This window comes from Magnolia sinica, chromosome 15 (assembly GCF_029962835.1).
Source record: "Magnolia sinica isolate HGM2019 chromosome 15, MsV1, whole genome shotgun sequence".
Lineage (NCBI taxonomy): Eukaryota > Viridiplantae > Streptophyta > Magnoliopsida > Magnoliales > Magnoliaceae > Magnolia > Magnolia sinica.
Window position 1 is genome coordinate 37,899,858 of NC_080587.1, and position 21,283 is coordinate 37,921,140.

Genomic DNA, 21,283 nt, shown 5'->3' on the forward strand with positions numbered 1-21,283 from the left:
CGCAACCCTCCTCCTTTAGCAAGACTTCTGATCGGCAATGAGAGGGCAAAAATCCCGCCGGCACAGTTAGATTAAAAAAATAAAAAGAACAAATTGAAAAACACGCGGGATTATTGGCTGTGAGAAGGGTTTTACACGCATTATTGGATACACTATCATTTTCCAGATTGTGCATTGATTATTTAAGTCCAATTTGTCTTAACTCTCCATCACAACTCATAGGTTGAACCAAAGTGTTTTATGTTTCCCCTTTGCTGGCAAAAACTAGTTAAATTAGGGAATAAAAGGAAATGTTCTGGGACTAAATGCCAATGTAGCCAAAAGTGAGGTAGCACATAAGGGAACTCCAGACTCCAACCAGTGAAGCAATGAAGCTAATAAAGTAAGAAAATACAAAATAACAAGCAAATAGTTAAACCTAGTAGCATCCCATCAAAATTTGGCAAGAATATATCGGCACTTAACACTCAATTCATACTGCGAAAAAAATGGTGTTCATGCCACTTTATAGAATTAGCTGAATATATGAGATAAGCGATCGGCAGCAGTCATTTTCCTCGGGGAACAGTTTATATTTATCAAGATTAGAAGTTCATTATCCCCTCCCTCTCAAGCATTGGGTAATCACATGCAGGTAGTGGAGGTATATTTCCGGTTGTGGTGATGCATGTGGTGCACCTCATGAGGCACTAGATCATTGGCTCAGAAGCTATGCATATCGATGCAAGATTAAGGATCAGGATCAGATGTCATTTTTGGGATGGTTGGGGTGAGCAATTTTCATGTCTACAAACGTTGTTCACATAGCAGCTATCGTGTAGATTCAAAGCACTTGTGATTAAAATTACCCAGACTTTCCAATAAATTTTCTACCAAAGTCTCATCTCTAAGATATTAAAGGACTCACTTGGATGCTGTTTGGGATCAGTAAACGAGAACTTGACTTTGGCAAAGCCATAAACTTGTCAAATGCATGGATTTGCATTGGATTTGGATTTGGCATGGTCCGAAGTCCACTGTTTGGGAACCAAACTACAAATTCATGGATTTGGGGAGCATTTAATGCAATGGCAGGCAATTTATTGCAAGGAAATACCATAAGGGGGTGTTTGATTTTTGATTTCCCCTGGTAAATACAGGGAATTACCTGATTATTGCTTACTACACCTGTTTGAAAGTTGACAGGAATTACGTTTCGAAAATCGGTCCATACAAACGTTTTTATTGCTGATTTAAATATGTGGGCCCCACCATGATATATATGAGTTATCCACACCATCCATCCTTTTAAAAAATACATTTTAAGGCATGAGCCCAAAACTGAGGAAAATAAAAAGCTCAACTGGACCACACCTGAGGAAATAGGGATCATTAAAACGTCAATGGTTGAAAGTTGTTTTCTCCCTAGGGCCCACAGTGATGTTTATTTGTCATCCAACCCGTTAATAAGGTCACACAGTCATGGATAAAGTGGAAACAAAAATATCAGTTTGATCCAAAACTTCCAGGGTCTTCAAGAAGCTTTCAATGGTAGGAGTTCAATTCCCATTGTTTCCAGTAGTGTGGTCCACTTGATGATTGGATCTACATATTTTTTTTGGCTCATGCCCTAAAATGAGTTGGCTAAAGGGATGGACGGTGTGGATAATACAAAAACATCAAGGTGGGCCCCACAATTTAACTTTTTTTCATCGGGTGGCGTGAGAAGTGCTATAAATGAAAGGCGGCGGTCGAATCACCACGGAAAATCAACCGGAAACACAGGGGTAAATAATTATTACCCATTTACCTGGAATTACCTCTGTAATTCGAAAATCAAACAGGCCCTAAAGGGAAGGTCTCATATGTGAGTTGTAGATGAAAAACAGTGCAACTAGATGCACGTGGGGCTCATCATGGTGTATGTATGACATCCAATTCATCCAACAGGGTTGGCCCATCACGAAACTAGGATGACCCAAAGATCACGTTGATCTAATCATCATGTGGGCCACATGATAGAAAAGACTGGACAACCACCCAAAAACCTTGAAATTCACATGGTGGCCACTTGATGGTTGGATTGACACAAGTTTGTGGGCATCCAATTTTCATTATGGGCATATGAATGAGGGATTAAATGGTATCGGTATGGAATTGCATTAGATGGAATTAACACCATTATTGCACAATGATTGCATGTCTGGAAATACCATGGTATTTTGACCGTCCAATCCCCCGTTTGGGATCAAATTCTTCATTTGCAAAAAACACCATACACAAACTGACATTTGGTGGACCATGGAATTGTAATCAATGGACCAGATTTCACAACTGATGCCGGTCACCTGTATGCATATGCAACTCAAATGTCACATTGGAATGACGCATATGGATGGACGGCGTGGATAAAACACATGCATCAACATGGGGCCCATATATGTAGTGGATTTCGAAATCCACCAGAAATCCTACAGTATCTACTATTGGGACTGGATGAAATGATACCTCAATTACTCCCATCCTTCCTGTCGTTTCCAAACACTGGATGGAATTTGCATGGGACCAAATGCAATTCCATCCCACCTAATCCCACGTTCCAAAAAGCCCCTTAGTATTTTGGGGTATTCAGATTTGCTTCAAATCCACAGATTTATGGAGGTGTGAATATCGAAAATCCATGGATATGGCAAATCCCCAACACAAACAACTATTTAAGTGAGGGATTTGAGGTGGGGATTTGTAAAATCGATGGATTTCAAATCTCCTCTATTGGTGTTTTGATGAGGATTTGTCAATTCGTGGATTTCCAAAACCACACCCACATAAATCCATGGATTTGGGGCAAATCCAAATCCCCCACCATACTAAAGACTTTGCAAATCCACAAAATGGGAGACTTGCTTAAAAGCAATAAAAGTTATTCCATTGCAATAAATGCTTTGACATCACCATAAATGCTCTCAGATACAAGGATTTATTGCTTGATTCCTGAACAGTGGATTTTGGGATTTGCCAATTCCAAATGCAATGCAAATCTATGAATTTGACAAGTTAATGGATTAATCAAATCCATAGTCTCATTCCATGACCCTCAACAGGGCCTTAGAGTTTTTCGCCAGCCACTAGCTGTTAATGGAACCTTCCACCAACACAACCATATAGTGTATCTTATGATGCCATCTAGCAAAAAGTATAGTTAGCCCAAATTTGAGCACCCTTGGAATGAGACTACATACCTAGGCAACTATACCAAAGCTCAAGTACTTGAACACATTGACAGCATGCTTCCCTAGAGAAAAAAGAACATGTCACTGCAACAGGTATGTAAATTATCAAATTGATCTTTCAATTTCTTAAAACAAGTACACAGCAACTCCATGGTGAGAAAGTTTAAAATGAGTTAGCTATAGGTGAAGGTAGCAATTGAGCTCCTGCGGTAATTATCCATAACAACAAATTGAATCCATCTCAACCAAGCTACACAAAGAAGTTCGCAAGACTTCTCTTCCTAAACCATAACAAACCATGGACCTTGGTAGGTCACTTAACTTTTGAAACTACTAACAAACGACCCTGTTGGTGAACACCTCAAACCAAAAGACATATCGAACAAGTACTGCAACTGCTAAGGCAAGCTCTAACCGGAATTACCAACAGAAGCATTTTAATTCAAAAAGGAGACAAACCTCAGTCATTTGTTTGTGCCCACAAAGAACTGCACCAGTGGACAAAGGGTTGGATATTTGTTTGGCTCTAGCAAAAGCAACCTGCAGATATTTACTCAAAGATAATTAGCATGATGTAGAAATTATGATTTGCTTCTTATAAGTAGAGCCCAAATGTTGATATCAACTAATAAATTAAAAGATTAAAAATACTACCTGTACATAGCCACTTTCGCCTTTCCATCTATCATCCGGTTGTGATAATATGGGTACGATTCGAACACCAGAAGATTCCCAATCCTTGAACCTATCCTATTCTCAGAGAAAAGTGCAAGAACCTATGTTAGACCTGTAAATAAATAAACATGTATATATATAGATATATAGTTTTTCATGGCTTGCAGAAATCTGTAAATATTTGAGGAATAAATTTATAATATGTTGAATTCTATCTTCCAAACCTGATAGGCCATTCTCTAAAGGTTTCTAGCCCCGTAATAAAGCCGTACATCTGATCTCTTATCAGTATTGAAACCTGTCTCGATAAGGGACTGGATTGGACTGCCAACAAGAAATAAAAATAAAACCAGATCATGACAGGATGAAACAGAACAGTTACATTCCATGTGTCGGATTCTAACATGTTACAAAATGAAAAGGTTGGAGACATGCCCACTTATCTATTGAAACACTATAAGCCCGCTAGTTAAGAAATACATATGGGCCCCTTTACTTTTATGAATGGTGAAATCTTTTATGAATAACTCTACCAGGTAGCAATGCGTCATCTAGTCCCAGCTAGGATAGAGGAGGGTTGATATAGGGTAAGCAGCTATCATTTAAATTTTGGCAAGAAATTAGAACCCCAACACCTAAAAGTTAGGACAACTCTATGATGATGAGAATGATGTGAAGATGAGAACGATACATCAAGGAAAAGATTCCCCAATACAAACCACACTTCTCAACAGACCCTCTCTTCTTTAAAGTATCTGCTTTCATGTTAGCCTCTTCATGAACTTGGCAAAAAAGCAGCTTTAGTCTGGAGGATATGTTTGTATGTCATGAATCACATGGAAAATGAATGTACCTCCATGGTTGAGAACCCATGAGAGAACCCAGGAAATGACATTACTGCAGTCGATAAGCAGGAAACCTCCAAAGGAGCTTTTACTTCTGCCTCGTTATAATCATCATGTACTCTGGCTGATCCAGATGAAGTTTATGTAATGGTGTTTGGAAATGTTGACAAGACAGTCTAGAACTCTGGATCTTGCCTCTTTTAGTGGTGGACTGATGAGATAAGGGCTCCATCCAAATGCTAAATAGGATATAACAGCAGGACTTTCCAATTCTTATTCAACTTGAAATTTGATGTGGAAAAAGGTGGAAAAACAGAACCCTTCATAATACAGTGCCCGTTTTCACGCCATATGCGGATACATATTGATCAGGAAGAACAAATTGGTAAGGGAGAAAGACTTCAGCAACAGTTTATAGATCGACTTTAATATGGATCCTTGGAACTCTGCAATGAAGATTCCAATGAGGCGTGTGATTACATACTCTCAAAATTCTAAGTTGAAGATAGTTATGTCAGCTACTGAATTAACTATTCAAGAATGACTGAAGAGGTTATTGAATGCCTGCTCATTGCATCAGACACTGTGCTATTAACTAAATTTATACACCATTTTTTCCAAGATAGTTAGTCAAGCAAATATTTTATTTTCTGACTAAAATACCCTTTTTCAACACCCCGGTGTTGTGGGTGGGGCTGAAGATGGCTACTGAGATGTTGGATCTAATTCTCTAGAAATGTGTTGTAGCGGCAAGTGCGTGTAAGCTCTTCATTTAGCCAGCCTTCTGTGACAGTACCATGGCCTAAAAATTAGGCCACTTTGGCTATCAGATGGACCACACATGTATTGAGAGAAATGGATGGCTGCCCAAAGTCCAAATTTACACATGCATTGTACAGATCAGATGTCTTGTGTCTGGCCACATGACCACATGTGCTGATCTTTCATCTTTGCAGGACAACATCAGGTAATCCCCACTGTATAGGTGATCTGGCACAAAAACCTGGTCAGTTACCTCATTACTCATTAGGTGGGCTAATACTAAAATGGATTGTTTTAAAAATTTTGCCACTGATCCACATTCAGTAAACGCTTTCAGCTATCCAGACGTGTGGATTGATCTTATTTGAGCCAGGCCATCTACATAGTGTGAATCACCTGACTCACGGTTCAAATGCCATCTCCATTTGTAGCCACACATACAGGTGCATGCACCCTAGAAAGACTCCTTGGTATTGCTCAATTATGCCATTTTATCGTCAGAACATGTGCCATCTAATATAAGAGCAGGACAATTGATTTCAGGGGGTCCACCATGGTTAGGTCAAGGACTAAAAGTTACACCTTTTGCATCATCATGACCATCCAACTAGTGACCTTCAAATGGACTGCAAACAGAATTAAATAAGAAACAGCCCACGCTCCACTGGCGATCAATGTCACCATCAACTGCGAGCAGATTACTAGCGGATTACCTGCCTCTGAAGGCATAACATTTTTGTGCCTCTAGATTGTGTAACACACATGCGGAACATGCGTATAATGATCTGAACCAAGCGTCCTGTAGGCTCAGCCCTTAATTGGCCCCTATATAAATTTTCCTATGATTGGATTATCTTGACCATCTAATAAATTGACATTTCCTTGCTTAATGGGAGCAGTTTCTGATTTCCATCTTTTAGTGTTCATTTGTACACCACCAATGAAAGGGCCTGTCCAGACACTGATTTTTAAACCATGGCACATTGGAGATAAAATAATGAGGGTTTCAATCCCATTCATCTGTTCCATGTGTTTAGATACACCCCGATCAGGACTAGTTTGATTTGTGTTCAATGGCCCTGTAGAAAATAATTGGTCCGAATCTTGTGTCCTATGTTGTATTGCATTATATAATGCTTGGACAAAGAGTATGTATATCACCATTTGGGTTGTTAGTTAGTACAAGTGAGATAGTGGCCCAGTGATCAAAACCACTGACATTACCGGTCCCACTAAGGTCGGCCATGCACGATACTCCCTGGAATGGAATATTTTCAAACCTTTAAGATCACCAAGATCGTCAAAGAGAACAAATCAATGGTGGACATTCAACCCGCAACGTTAAGGGGAGAGTAATTAGAAGTAAAATATGAACAAATTTTCATCTTGAATAGAATGTTTGCTTGATTTATCAATGTATAGAAAAGTAATTATCTCGAAAAAATTGGTGTGTATCTTTAATTGGAAGAGAAGTAGGCATATCAGTGTAATTACACAACAAATACAGAGGTACATCTGAAATTTTCCATAAACAAAACCCAGATTGGTTTTCAATCTGACATACCTGATTTCGGACCCAGTCGCGAAGATCAGCACTGTCTGGAACAACTCCGGCTGTGATATCGCATCGACGTCAAATCCCTTCCCCATCACCGGACTCAATTCAACCACATCTCCTTTCTGGAGACTGCACAGAAGCTCGGCAGTGGAACCCGCGACGGTCTTCACCAGGAACTCGAACTCGCCTTTCGAAGCAGCGAGAGAAGGCGGGGAGGCGATGGCGAGGAAGGCAGGCTCGGCAGCATCAGGGACAAGGAGCTGCAGGTACTGCCCGGGCCGCGAGTGGGATGCAGCAAGATCGGGAGAATCCGAGACGTCGATGCTGACGTGGAAGAGAGACTCGGCGGCAGGGGAGATGAGGGTGAGAGGGGCTTGGGTCCAGACAGTGGTGTCTTGGCGGACAGCGGCGGAGATTGAGGAGAAGGTTCGGCGGCTGCGCAGGTTAAGTCGTGGGTGCAGGATAGACATGGAGGAGGCATGAGGGTGGAGAGGGGAGAGCGAGAGGTGAGCCGGTGAGAGTGTGAGAGCCATTCCTTTCTGAGTAATGGATTTGGGGAGTGGTGAGTGACTCCGTCGTCGTCGCGCTAAAATTGGGGCAGCTGAAATTTGGAGGGAGTGGATTAGGTGTGACCAGGGTAACACGTTAGTTAGCCCTGACCGTGGGGACCACCTTGATGAATGTGGTGTATATCCACGCCGTCCATCAGTTTTTCCAGCTCATTTGAGCACATGTTACCTAAAATGAAGCAGATCTAAATCTCAAATGGACCACACAGAAGGGATTTGAATGCCCACCATTAAAAACTTTTTGGGACTACAAAAGTTTTGGATCAAGCTGATGTTTGTGTTTATGGTGACCTTATCAAAACATTATGGTGGGCCTAGGAAGCTTTTAATCATGGGAATTCAATCATCAATGTTTCATGTGGTGGTGTCCATTTGAGATTTGAATCTGCTATGTTTTTCGGACCATACCTTTAAAATTAGCTGGAAAAACTGATGGACGGCGTGGATATACATCGTGTACATCAATGTAGCCCCATTAGTGGTAACAACTGAATCGCTCCAGGGAACTGACAGGAGTTGAAATGAACCCGGCTACGATCGTGGTTGATCTAGCCCGGCCCTATTGGTTAAGGAATAATGTGACCAAAGGGTTGAAATGGGCCAATCTCTTGGGGGGGCGGCGGGGAGTATCCCTTCCATGCAGAATCGCACAATATAAAATGATTTTAAGTAAGCATGGGAACATTACTGCAAATCTAACCGTGCTTTCAAACTAATTAAATAGGAGCCACCCAAAGTGTCTTTAAATCATCCATTCTTTCTATGCATATGTGGCCCCATTTAATGATTGGACCGGTAAACTGGGTGATTTATAGTTGATCCAGGCCCCACCTTAGGTGATGTTTAGGACCCCAAGCCCCGACACTAGTTAACAAGGTAATCTGATCTCCCATGCACCCTACCATAAAAAGGGCCTGAGCATACCCCCAATAATCTAATATATGATAATAACCTGCCTAATTGACACCACGGAAACAGACAATTATGAATATCCAATCAATGCAAGTTTTAAATCATAGCCTACACATTGGATTCCACGGTGCAGATGATGGGAGAAACCAAAGGTTGAAAAGATAAACATAGCCTATAAGATGAATGATCTAGTTGGCTAAGTGCGTAACAGCATTACAATACAACAGTTTCATCTAGTGCACGTTTTGAAAAGAAAACACCATGGTATGTTTACATCTTGACTTCACACATTTTTATAGCTTGGCTGCTTCATGACAGTGTTTGCTGTTACACAACGGTCACAACAAATGCCAGGCATAAGATACCCATTGGACCATCTGGTTCAGCCAAGCTATCAACATCACCCAACTGCAAATCAAGATAAGAAAATCACTTTTCCTTCCACAACATGTGGTGATGCACGCATCTCATTCGTAAGGTAAGGTCCAACCTCGATGAACCACTTGGCTAGGTTATCAGAGTTTCAATACCCTCACAAGGTAAACATTCACTTGAAACAACGGTCGGAATCTATCAGATTTCAACACAACAGATCTTGATGATCATAGACCATCCTGAGATGGGCCATTACATGAAAGGATGGATCACAACTTTGAAAAAGATGCAAACCTCCCTGCTAAACCTACTACGTAATAACAAATTTCACAGAAGGTTTCAGCATATCTCAAATGGAAGCTGATAGTAACATGATTGACTAGCTGGGCCGTTCACCTGCAATAGATGTCACCGGGTGGCCCAGCCCCAGCCCTTTCTCTGCATTGTCTAAATTGTCAACAGAAATCAGTTATGCTTAAAAAAACAATTACACCAATAAAACATCCAACCGACTGGTACAAAACAAAAAAGGCACCAGAAGCTAATGCATATGAAAGGGATTCAATGATCCAACACAAGTACTTATGAACATGTCCGCTTCTTTTTTATTAAGATAACAAGGAGGTGCCCCTGAGGGCCAGCCATTGCTCTTTTCCTGAAACTAACACAATCCTGTCAAAACGAAAATGGAAAGCCAAATAGCAGTGACCTCAAAAATGCAAATTTGGATACAGGCATTGACTGTATCAATCAAATTATTCATTAAAACAGGAAAACCAGCCCATTAGGTCGTAGACTCCTTGGCAATCTTTTCAGCCTTAGCGATGACCTCCTCAATTCCTCCCACCATGTAAAATGACTGTTCGGGAAGATCATCAAATTTCCCATCCAAAACACCCTGTCAACCATGACAAAACCATGTGCATTAAAAGACATGATAAGAAGTGAAGAGCCAAGTGTTAAATTAATAAAATCAGTATGCTGTGTATGAAACAATTTGACCAGGAAAAAAATTAGATTCAACACAAGTCCGTGAAAGGCAAGTACTTGTCTGTGGCCAACACACTAACTGATAATTTACTAATAAATTGGTAATGCAAAGCATCCAACACAAAGTGCCAATATATAAGCTATTATCTGTCAGGCCTACACTGGCTACTGTTAGGTGTGGTCAAAAAGCAATTGCTACAGCAAAAGTGCCACTGAAGCTTAACATTAAAGCTCGCATACTTTAAGCTAGTCATCAAGCACTCTAATATCCGTACATTCAGTCCATTCATCTGGAGGCCCTATTGTGGATGGTGCGGTCACATAACTAAATAATTGTGGCCAAAATCAGGTTTGGCTACAATTTAAGTGCCACTAAACATAAAAGGTATTGTTGCCACCATCAGAACGCAATGCAGGCGGGACCTACGTTGTGTTCAACAGTCACTTAGCTTGCCAGCTACAAATCTTCAAAGGCAATTAAGACACCACTTTTAGCAAGAAATCCTACCCGAGTAACTCCGAACTTTGAGAGAAAAATGTTCCATGGATATGACTTGTCATGGTGATGATGGAGTATGGACTCGACTTGGAGCTACTTTAACATTTGCAATATTGCTGGTGTGACTCATGATCACAAAATTTAGCAGTGACATTCTTTTCATTGCTATTGAAAAGAGCCACATCGGAACTTTATACTCTTCTTTTTTCTTCCTTTTGTCTTATAGGTAATTGTATACCTCTATAATGCACATACAATGAAATTACAATGCTTCTACAAGTAACATTTTAGAACAATATATACGTTAAATGTAGACAACAGAGAAGGATGAGGATACACTAATGCTATCTGCCAATCTTCCATTGGTCCAATTTTCTTAATATTCATATTCTAGACAGAAAAAGAAAACTTGAAAATAAATGCCCATTCAACGAGGCAGAATTTCTTTATTCCTTACCTGGAAGCTGGCAACGGATTCCGTCAATTCAACATATTTTCCAGGAGCACCTGTGAACACTTCAGCAACATGGAATGGCTGACTCAAGAACCTTTGAATTTTACGGGCACGAGCCACAATCAACTAATCATCTTCACTGAGCTCATCCATTCCTAAAATTGCAATAATATCCTGAAGATTCTTGTAGTTCTGGAGAACCTTTTGGACACCACGAGCAGTATTGTAGTGCTCTTGTCCTAAAATACGGGGGGAAAGCATACGAGATGTTGAATCAAGAGGATCGACAACAGGATAGATACCAAGCTTTGAGATCTGGGCAAAAGTAGAAAACGACCATCAGTGTCATCATAGCCTTGTCCTATCTATTTCTGTGAAGCAGCAGCTTAGGATCAGTAGATAAATAAACAAACCTGTCGTGACAACACAGTCGTGGCGTCAAGATGAGCAAAGGTAGTTGCAGGAGCTAGATCTGTCAAGTCATCAGCGGGCACATAAATAGCTTGGACAGAGGTGATGGAACCTTTCTTTGTTGTGGTAATACGCTCTTGCAGGCCTCCAAGATCAGTAGCCAATGTTGGTTGGTAACCGACAGTAGATGGGATACGACCCAGGAAAGCAGACACTTCAGAGTTTGCCTAAAAAAGAAAATTCTAATTATGATAATACCATGCAGAAGGATGACCAGATCTTCAATAAATTCATAAATAAGGCAACTTACTTGGGTGAAACGAAAAATGTTGTCAATGAAGAGAAGCACGTCCTGCCCTTCAGCATCTCGGAAGTGCTCAGCTACCGTCAGCCCGGTCAGCCCAACATGAGCACGAGCACCAGGGGGCTCATTCATTTGCCCGTACACAAGAGCACACTTGCTTTCACTCTACAACATATGAAACAGAGATGAAGAGAATGAATGCATAACTTATGAGAATAACGAACACCGGATGGATGTGCCAATCATAACAAATCATGAATGAGATGTAATGATACAGACCTGTTTATCTCCAAGCTTAATAACACCACTCTCAATCATTTCCCTATATAGATCATTACCCTCACGGGTACGTTCACTAACACTTTTAAAAATTTTAAAGTAAGCAATAGAGAAATCAAAGATGCGTTCAAAATGGGCTTCCCCATTATTCCGTGACCCAACATGAGCTTTGGCAACATTGTTAATCAATTCCATGATAAGCACGGTCTTCCCAACACCATCACCACCAAACAAGCCAATCTTTCCACCTCTCTGGTAAGGTGCAAGCATATCCACGACGTGGGTAGTTACAAAGTCAGATTCAAAGTCATTGAAATAGGCACTAAGATCCAACAACACCGAATGCCATGCTCGTGAAACATGCAAAAAAAGGAGTCAACTACGTGGTACTCTCCAATACGTGCAGTTTTAAGAAATAAATAACAAACATTCAATATATAAGATAGAATATAAAAAAATTGTCAAAAGAAAAGCACACCTTAATTCCAGTCACAAGAATCTGTTGTTCAGTTGCCTGTTCAACAAAGGAAGGAGCTTCATGATGGATGGGCAGAAAGTGGTCGGTCTCTATTGGACAACCAAACAGCAATATAAAACATGGTGTGCATGAAGCAAAATTACAATAAATAAAGCATCATTTTCCAATTAATAAATGAAACTCAGTAAGGGCACAAAAATCTTACTTATTTCACCCCTCTCATCGATCGGCTCCCCAATGACATTCATGATGCGGCCGAGGGAAGCCCTACCCACAGACACCTAAACAATAATCAAACATAAACAAGAAAAGGAAAAGAAAATTCATCATTGATATCCCAAGAACAGATGAAGCAAATATAACACAAACATCAAATAAAAAACTACAGATCAACAGTTTCAAACCTATGAAACTCATGAAACCATTCTATACTTTCTAGTAACAACTCAAAAGGCATAGATCTTGGCCAACATCAAACTCAAAATTGAAATCCTAAAAGTGTGTTCAGACAGCTTCACATTTTGGACAACAAATGCATCACTGTCCAAATACAGACAGCAAACACAGAATCATGTTGACTACCTTGTCCAGATGGCATTTTCTAGACAGATCCCAAAAGCTCCCGAAACACCATTGGGGGAGAACAGCATTGTACAGACTGTAATGCCCCTCAAAATGCATCTAGGTTTACACCAGTATTAGGACAGAATTAAGTTGTCCCCTCACAAATGGCATTTTTATACAGGTTGAAAACAATAAAAAAAACAGAAGACTTCATTAAGGGGTCATTTGGATGCCTGTAAATGGGGCCAGTTGTAAATGATTTACAGGGAAGTCATTTACAGGAGGTGTTTGGATGCTGATTTATGCCTATAAATGATTTCTAGGCTTTACCCTTTAGATTTCCAAGGAAAAAATTGGGATTTCATTTACAACTTTTACCTCCTCTTTTTTTTCTTCTTTCTTTTATTTTTTTTAGAAAGATGCTTTTACCCCCTTTTGAATATCCAATTATGGGATTTTTTTTTCTTCTTCCTTTTGTGTTTTTTTTTTTTGAAGGATGCTTTTACCCCTTTTTGAATATCCAATTACAGGATATAAATAATTTACAGACTATCCAAACACAGACAATCATTACGTGTAAATCATTTACAGCTTAAAGCCAAACACGACAGGTTGTAAATGATTTCTGTAAATCATTTACAACTTAAACAATTTACAGGCAACAATAGCAAAACAGACTGCAAGTCCCTCAAAAATGCCTTGGGAGGAGACCTTATACCTCATAAATCTTACAATTTACTGCTACAATTTCAATCCAAATACAAACACTACATTGTACAGACTGTGATACCCAAAATGCCTCCAGTTTTGCAGCTGCAATTTTAGGACCGAATCATGTCAGCTTCACTCACAAATACCATTTTTCTAAATATGTCCCCCAACCATTGTCGAAACACCATCCATGGGAAAAATGCATTATACATACTGTAATTCCCCCAATATGCCATTTGAGGGGACATCCAAACACCTCAGAAATCTTAAAATCTACGAATTTCGATCCAAATACCAACATTAACATTCACTGTAAATATATCCATGAATCATCAAATCCATCAAATCCATGATAAATCAATACTAATAGCAATAAATCTTAATCCCGATTTGAGATCTACATACATCAACACATAATCTAGGAGATAAGCACAATCAAAGTGATGAGTCAGCAGAAACCCTAAATCTCAATCCACATTTGCAATCTACCCGACAACATGATCGGCCAGTCTCAACCTACATTTCAAATCAACCTTAGACGCCGTAAAGCCATACATATCATTATAAATGCAACCGATCGAGGGAGCAGGAATAGAAAAACTCACACTAATAGGTGACCCAGTGTTCAAGTCCCGCTGCCCGCGGACAAGCCTGTCAGTCCCATCCATAGCGATCGTCCTCACCGTGTTCCCCCCAAGATGCTGGGCAACCTCTAGCACCAACCTAATCGAATTGTCCAAGACCTCGAGCGCCGTCAGGATCGGCGGCAGCCCGTCGTCGAATCTGACATCGACAACAGCACCGATGACCTGGCAGACTTTTCCGACCGACCTGGCGCTGGTGAACTCATCAGTGATCTTGCCGGTGGGCCTTGGAGTGCCTTTCACCGGGGGCGCCGATGGAGGGGCAGGGGCCGCTGCCGCCGTCACGTAGTCGACGGCACGGGTGAGGAGGAATCCAGTGGGAGAAGGGCGAGAGATCGGAGATGGAGTGTTTAGATGGAGAGCGACGAAGGGAGGAGCGAATGAGGGTAGATAGTAGCTTACGAGAAGCCATAGATCTCTGTATGTAGATAGATAAATTTCAGAGGGAGAGAGAGAGAGGCGCGTTGATTTGTTATGGGGTAGAAGATGAGAAGAGAGCGAAGATGAGAAGAGAGCGAGGGCGGATGTGATTGGGTTTCAGGATTTAGATTTCAGTGGCGTCCGGAGAGTGAGTATCGGATGCGGATTTCCTACGCTGGAAACTTAGGTGGGGCCTACCGTGATGTTTGTGAGAAATCCAACCCGTCCATCCATTTTTTGAGATCATTTTAGGACTTGAGAGAAAAATTGAGAAGGATCCAAGACTCAAGTGGGTCGCAATAAAGGAAAATGTCTACAGGGAAATTCTTGCTGTTGAAACGTTCCTGGCGTAGACAGTGATGTTTATATGCCATCTACACGGTTTATAACATCAGTAGTCATACTGGGATGAAATGAAAACAAAAATATTATCCTGATTCAAAGCTTCTGTGGCCACACAAATATTTCAACCGTTGACATTCAATACTTACATTTTTGGCTCACCCGAGTATCAGATACGGCTCATTTTTGTCCATACGTCCTAAAATGAACTCAAAAAATGGATGAATGGAGTGGATTTCTCACAAACATCATAGTAGGCCCCACCTAAGTTCCCGGCGCAAGAACTTCCTGTGAAAGTCTTTCGCACAGAATCCCCGTCCGTGAGTATCGACTAGGGTTTGTTGAGAAATTCTCTAGTTCTCTTAGAACACTGTAAGTTATAATCCTCCTTGGTTGTATGTGGAAACTTTTATAGTTCATTCAATTGATCTTAACCGTCTAATAGGTTTATAATATATTTTTGAGCTAAAATTTTCAATGATTTATAATCACATATGCCCTTATTTCGAATATAATTATTTTAGCCATTCGTTTTGCAGCAGCGTATGAGATGACGAGCATAGGACGCAGGTTACCCGGATTGGATTGCCTAGGATGCTCTGTGGGCCCTACCATGATCTATTTGTTTCACCCACGCCGTTCATCATTTTTCCATCTCTATTTATGACATTATCATAAAAGGTAAGTAGGTCCCAACCTTAGGCGAATCCCAACACATGAATCCGTGGTGATTAAAGGCCCATTATTAAAATCTTACTAAGGGTCAAAGAAGTTTTGGTTCAAGCCGATATTTGTGTTTTGCCTTCATCTAAGTCCGCGTGACCTTTTCAATAGGTTGTATGACAGATAAATATTACAGTGGGCCTTAGGAATTTCTTAATGGTTGCCATTTAATCACCACTTACTTTCCTATGGCATGGTCCACCTGAGATTTGGATCTTACTCGTTTTTAGATTATGCCCTAAAATGAGGTGGAAAAGTAAATGGACGGTGTGGATAAAAAATATTCATTATAGTGGGCCCATGGAATACCGTCCAGTAGCCAGGTGGCTACTGGCACTGTCGGTAGGCAATCCACGTCCGGTCTCCCAAGATCCCTGCAACGACAAGTGCTATATATCAACCCCTCTTGTGTTATATCCACTCGGTTGATGGGTTTCAGTAGCTCATCTTAGGACGAGGGCACAAACAGAAGGGAGATCCATTACTCAAGTGGGCCACACCAGAAGAATAGTGAGCCCACCGTGTGATTCTTTGTAAATATAAAATAACTGGTGATGATCCCAATAAATTGATTGCTCATCTTGTTGATTAGTCCCACTTTCCATGAGTGATCTTAGACGTCCGTTTTACAATGCTTTGATCAGATCGTTGCAATTGTTCGACTGGTGTGACTTTGATCCAGGAGTCTGGAATGTGTTTGGACCTAATGGACAGCTCAGATTCGTCATCTGAGAGTTGCAGATCATTCTCGATCTTGTTACTTTGTGGTTCGTGACCAGGGCCCACCGGCCTGCATGGACAGATTAGTTGGGACTGTTTATCTTGAAAGAGTATTGGGTTTTGCCCTACCTTGACTAGGGGCTATGTGGGGCCCACCATGATGTATGGATCTAATCCACTCCATCCATCTATTTTTTTAGTATCATTTTGGGATATGAGCCCAACCAAAATATGAGAATGGCAGTGTCAATGGTAATGGCACCTATAGTTGAAACCTTTTTAGGACCACCCTAATGTCTATTTGCAGTTCAGCACATTCATAAAGTCACATGGACCTAGATGAATGGAAAATGCAAGTGTCCGTCAAAACTTTGGCTGCTTCTATAAAGTTTTTAATGGTGGGCATTCTGTCCCACTGTGTGGTCCACTTAAGCCTTTGATTTACTTCATTTTTCAACTCATATTACAAAATGATTTAGCAAAATAGATGGAATGTGTGGGTAACCATGTCTTGAAATGTATTGAATTTCAAGTCACACGTCAAGTTGATTTTGAATTCTCAGCTATGTTTGGTAGCTTATATTTGGAACACACTGATACATTTATAGGCATTTGAATTTGATTACTAAAATAACTTTAAAAAATCCTAATTAAAGTACATATGTTTGATATAATAATTGTAATAACTTAAACCAAACAAATTAGAAAACACAATATAATGGTGTATTTCAAATACATTCGATTCCAAAAATTTATAAATTCGCATTGCCAAATGCACTCAAATATGATCAAGGCTTTGGTTTTCTAATTACAATGATAAATAGATGTGAATGGATGATGATTGTTCATTCGTATAATTATGTAGTCTTGTAACTTATACTTACTGTATTGATAATTTTGCTACATTATTTGTTTCACCTATAAATTCTTGAAAATGTAGTGATTACTGTCACGTCCCAAACTCGAAAAACGAGCCCACAAAATTCTCAAATGCTGAATCCGGCTCCGATAGCCTCCGCAGTGTCCCATTCTCGGATTCCGGCACTCACATGCTAGATTCCGATCCTAGGATCGGGAATTTTGGGATCGAAAAAATGAGTGCCGAAATCCGAGAATGGGGCACTGCGGAGGCTGTCGGCGCCGAATTCGGCGATCGGGAATTTTGTGAGCCCGTTTTCTGAGTTTGGGGCGTGACAATTACAATTACTTATTTTATTTATAAATATATTTGACTCTAAATTATGAACCATAATATAAATTTAAATGACCAACTATAAATAATAGCAGTGGCTTGATTACCTTTTATTTAAAAAAATATTGAAAAATCAAGCAAGCTCTTAAATCCATGATTCCAGACAACTCCCAAGGGATTCCTACAACCTTAAGCTCCATGGGGCATTCAACTCATCATATTCACAGCTTAATTTTAGCCATGAGCCCAAACATGTGATATATCCAAATCTCAAAGTAGAACACACCAGGTGAATGAAGATTGAACATCTACCATTCTTTTAATCTTTTTTAACACACTAACTATGCTCGGGACCATGAAAGGTTGAATAACAAAAATAAAGAAAATGAAAAAAAAAGAGACAAAGCTTAAGGAAAGATAAGAAGAGGAATTTTTTAAAAATAAAATAAAAGAGAGAGATATAAACAGCCAATCAAGACACCCAATCCCTAAAACAAAGATTCAACTTATCAATAATCTTAAAAGACAAATATTTTTATTCTAAGTAATGATCATTCCTCCCACATAGTACTAAAGAAGAGCAAGCACAGCCACACTGCATCTCCTCTCACCCTTCCAATCATCCACGTACCATAAATGAAACAACTCTTTGATAGAATTCGGCATCACCTAAAAGATATTAAAAGTCAAAGATGAATAAATTAGTAATCCAGTAATTATACATTCTTAGAGAAGAAAAAAAAATTGAAATGACTATAGCCCATTAAAACCCTTTTTAGGCCATGAATGAATGTCCTGGACTAAGTTGAAATTTGCGTGTTCCCCTGTATATGATCGAAATCCACCTTAGAATAGGTCACATGGCAAATAAGCATCAAGGTGGGCCTAAGGAAGGCTTTTGAGTTATTTTCACAGTTGTTTCATATGGTGTAGTTCACTTAAGATTTGGATTTGCCTCATATTTTCCTAAATTGAACAAACCCAGCAAGATAGATATAACACCGTGGACCCCACAAGCTTTGGGCTGCAGAAACTTTTATGCAGATCGGCATTGCCAGTGGAAACCGATTGGCTACTCCCCTTGCCACCAGCCAATGGCTGATGGTCGGTGCTCTGTGGACCCACCATGATGTATGTGTTTCATCCATGCTGTCCATCTAATTTTCTAGATAATAATATGGTATTAGACCAAAAATGAGGTACATTCCAATCTCAAGTGGACCACATTACAGGAAGCAGTGTTGAATGAACTTTGACCATTAAAAACTTTTGGGGGGCCATAAAAGTTTTGGATCAAGCTGATCTTTGTTTTATCCCTTCATCTGGGTCTATATGATCTAATCAACAGATTGGATATCAAATAAACAGTACAGTAGGCCTTAGGAGGATTTTAATGGTTGATATCCAATTGCTATTGTTTTCATGTGGTGTGGTTCGCCTGAGATTTATATACCTCATATCTTTCGAATTAAGCCCTAAAATGATCTGTAAAAATGGATGAACGGAATGGATGAAACACACACATCATGGTGGGGCCCACAGAGCACCGACCACCAGCCACCGGGCTGGTGGCAGGGGGAGTAGCCAATCCATTTCCATTGTCAGTGATCCACGTTGGCTTCTTTTGTGGTCTGATGGGACCTTTGCTGGATTGAATGTGCATTGGTTGGATGATCCCACACCGCCTTTGAATTGAGTGGACGGCTTATGTTTAACTTGAGGATTGGACGGTGATCATTACGATTGAGGTGGGGCAATGATGTTAGAGAACGTGGGATGGGTGGTTGGGTTGACAGCTTGCAAGGGGATGCAAGTGCTATAGTTTATATCCCTATCTGTTGTCAAATTTGTGGTGCCAAAATCACTGTTATATATAACTTGCATAAGTGAAGCTCTCTCAAGGATCAACATTCATGAACAAGCTAAGCTCACAACAAGCAAAGCTCACAAGTACAAGGATCAATCTTGAATGCAAGAACTGCTCACAAGACAAGACTCAAGCTGCAAGACTTTAAGAAGAGTACAAGGCAGTTTGTAAAGAACTCAAGACTTCAAGGCTCATACTTCAAGGTCACTAGTTCCTAATGTTTCAATGTCCTTACTTCATGGTTGAGGTTTGACTGACCATAGGTTGACCTTAGAAGTAGGTCTTTTTAGATACATAAATCGAATGTTTATTTTACAAAAGTTTGGTCTGTTCTTCGACTAGTCCTAGGCCTTCTTCGACTAGTCCTAGAGTTGCTTCGACCAGTCTAAGAAATTCCTCGATCAGTCGTGAGTTTGTTACAAATTTCGGATAAAATCTGTTAGGCTTCGACTAGTCCAGGAATCTGTTCGACCAGTCGAAGGAACAGTGTCGACTGCATCTTCGACCAGTCAAAAAACTTCGACTCAAAATCCAGCGATGTTTTTCAGGTTCTTCGACCAGTCGAAGGAGACCTTCGACCAGTCGAAAGGTGACCTACGACCAGTCGAAGGAGACCTTCGACTAGTCGTAGAACGGTCAAAGCTTATCGTGCCTGATTTTTCAAATATCTGTTATTGCTTCGACTAGTCGAAGAGCTCCCTAGACCAGTCGAAGACGCGATTTGCTCACCTATAAATAGTGCACGAATCTCAGAAGAAATCATCGAATTAATTAATCCATTCAAGCCAATCTTCGTCGAACTTCTAAGAGATAATTCTGTGCTCCATCTAAGCTAAGTGTGCTTATTTAATATTCTCTTTCCTTAGCTTTTTTTAATTGATTTTGTTTCTGCTATTCCAATCTAATTTGATAAGAGGAATTGTTATTCCCTTTCTTTGGAATCAAAATCAATTAAGGCAAGCCCTATTTGGTTTAATTTAAAATCTATTAGAATTAGAACCATTGTAATTGAGTACTGGACATTGAACTTGGACATTCAATCATCTACTCTGATTTGGTTCTACCGGGCTGCTACAATGAAGGAGATAATCAGGTATTTTACATTTAATTGTAAATTCCTTTCTGTTTTGGTTTCTTTCAAGATTTGCCAGAAAAATCTTGTTGTATTGGTTATCTGAGGAGAGCCAGGAAAACTCAGAAGTGGGGTTTTTTAATTGTGTAAGCCCACAGTCAAAGACACAATTGTAAAGGTTTTGGGTGAACCTGGGAAAACCTATTTTGTTAGTGAACACTAATATCCCCTGTGTGAGGATATTAGGAGTGGAGTAGCATTCTGTGTGGTGTTGTTTAACGGTTGGTGAACACACAGCGAACCACTATAATCCCTTGTGTTGTGGTTGAATGATTTATACTTGATCTTTAATTATTCTTTTGTGGGATGTATGTATGGTGGTGAATGTTGTAATCATTTAATTCAAGCATTGTGAGAATTTTGTAATAGTTTAGAATTTATTTTCTGCTATTCCTTTATCAGCTTGATATTCAATTTCCTTTAAAAGTTGTTCCAGCAAGGTTGCCCTGCCATTTTTATGGTGTATGGCTGTCCCTAGAACAATACATTTGTGATTACAATTTATTTCAATTCGGTTTGTATTTATTTCGTATTCCTCTTTGGTTTGAGATTTGATACAAAGATCTTTCTAGAAATAAGGTTGTCCTACCATAAACTCGGTTTTGGTGTAAGGTTGTCCTTAGAACAACATTTGTATCAACCTCTCAA

General features: G+C 40.0%; 2 pseudogenes; both read right to left on the reverse strand.

Moving 5' to 3' along the window:
* LOC131227076 (fruit protein pKIWI502-like) lies at positions 1 to 7,676 on the reverse strand (annotated as a pseudogene).
* A 1,916-nt stretch (positions 7,677 to 9,592) lies between these two features.
* On the reverse strand, positions 9,593 to 14,981 carry LOC131227077 (ATP synthase subunit beta, mitochondrial-like; annotated as a pseudogene).
* Positions 14,982 to 21,283: the final 6,302 nt, after the last annotated feature.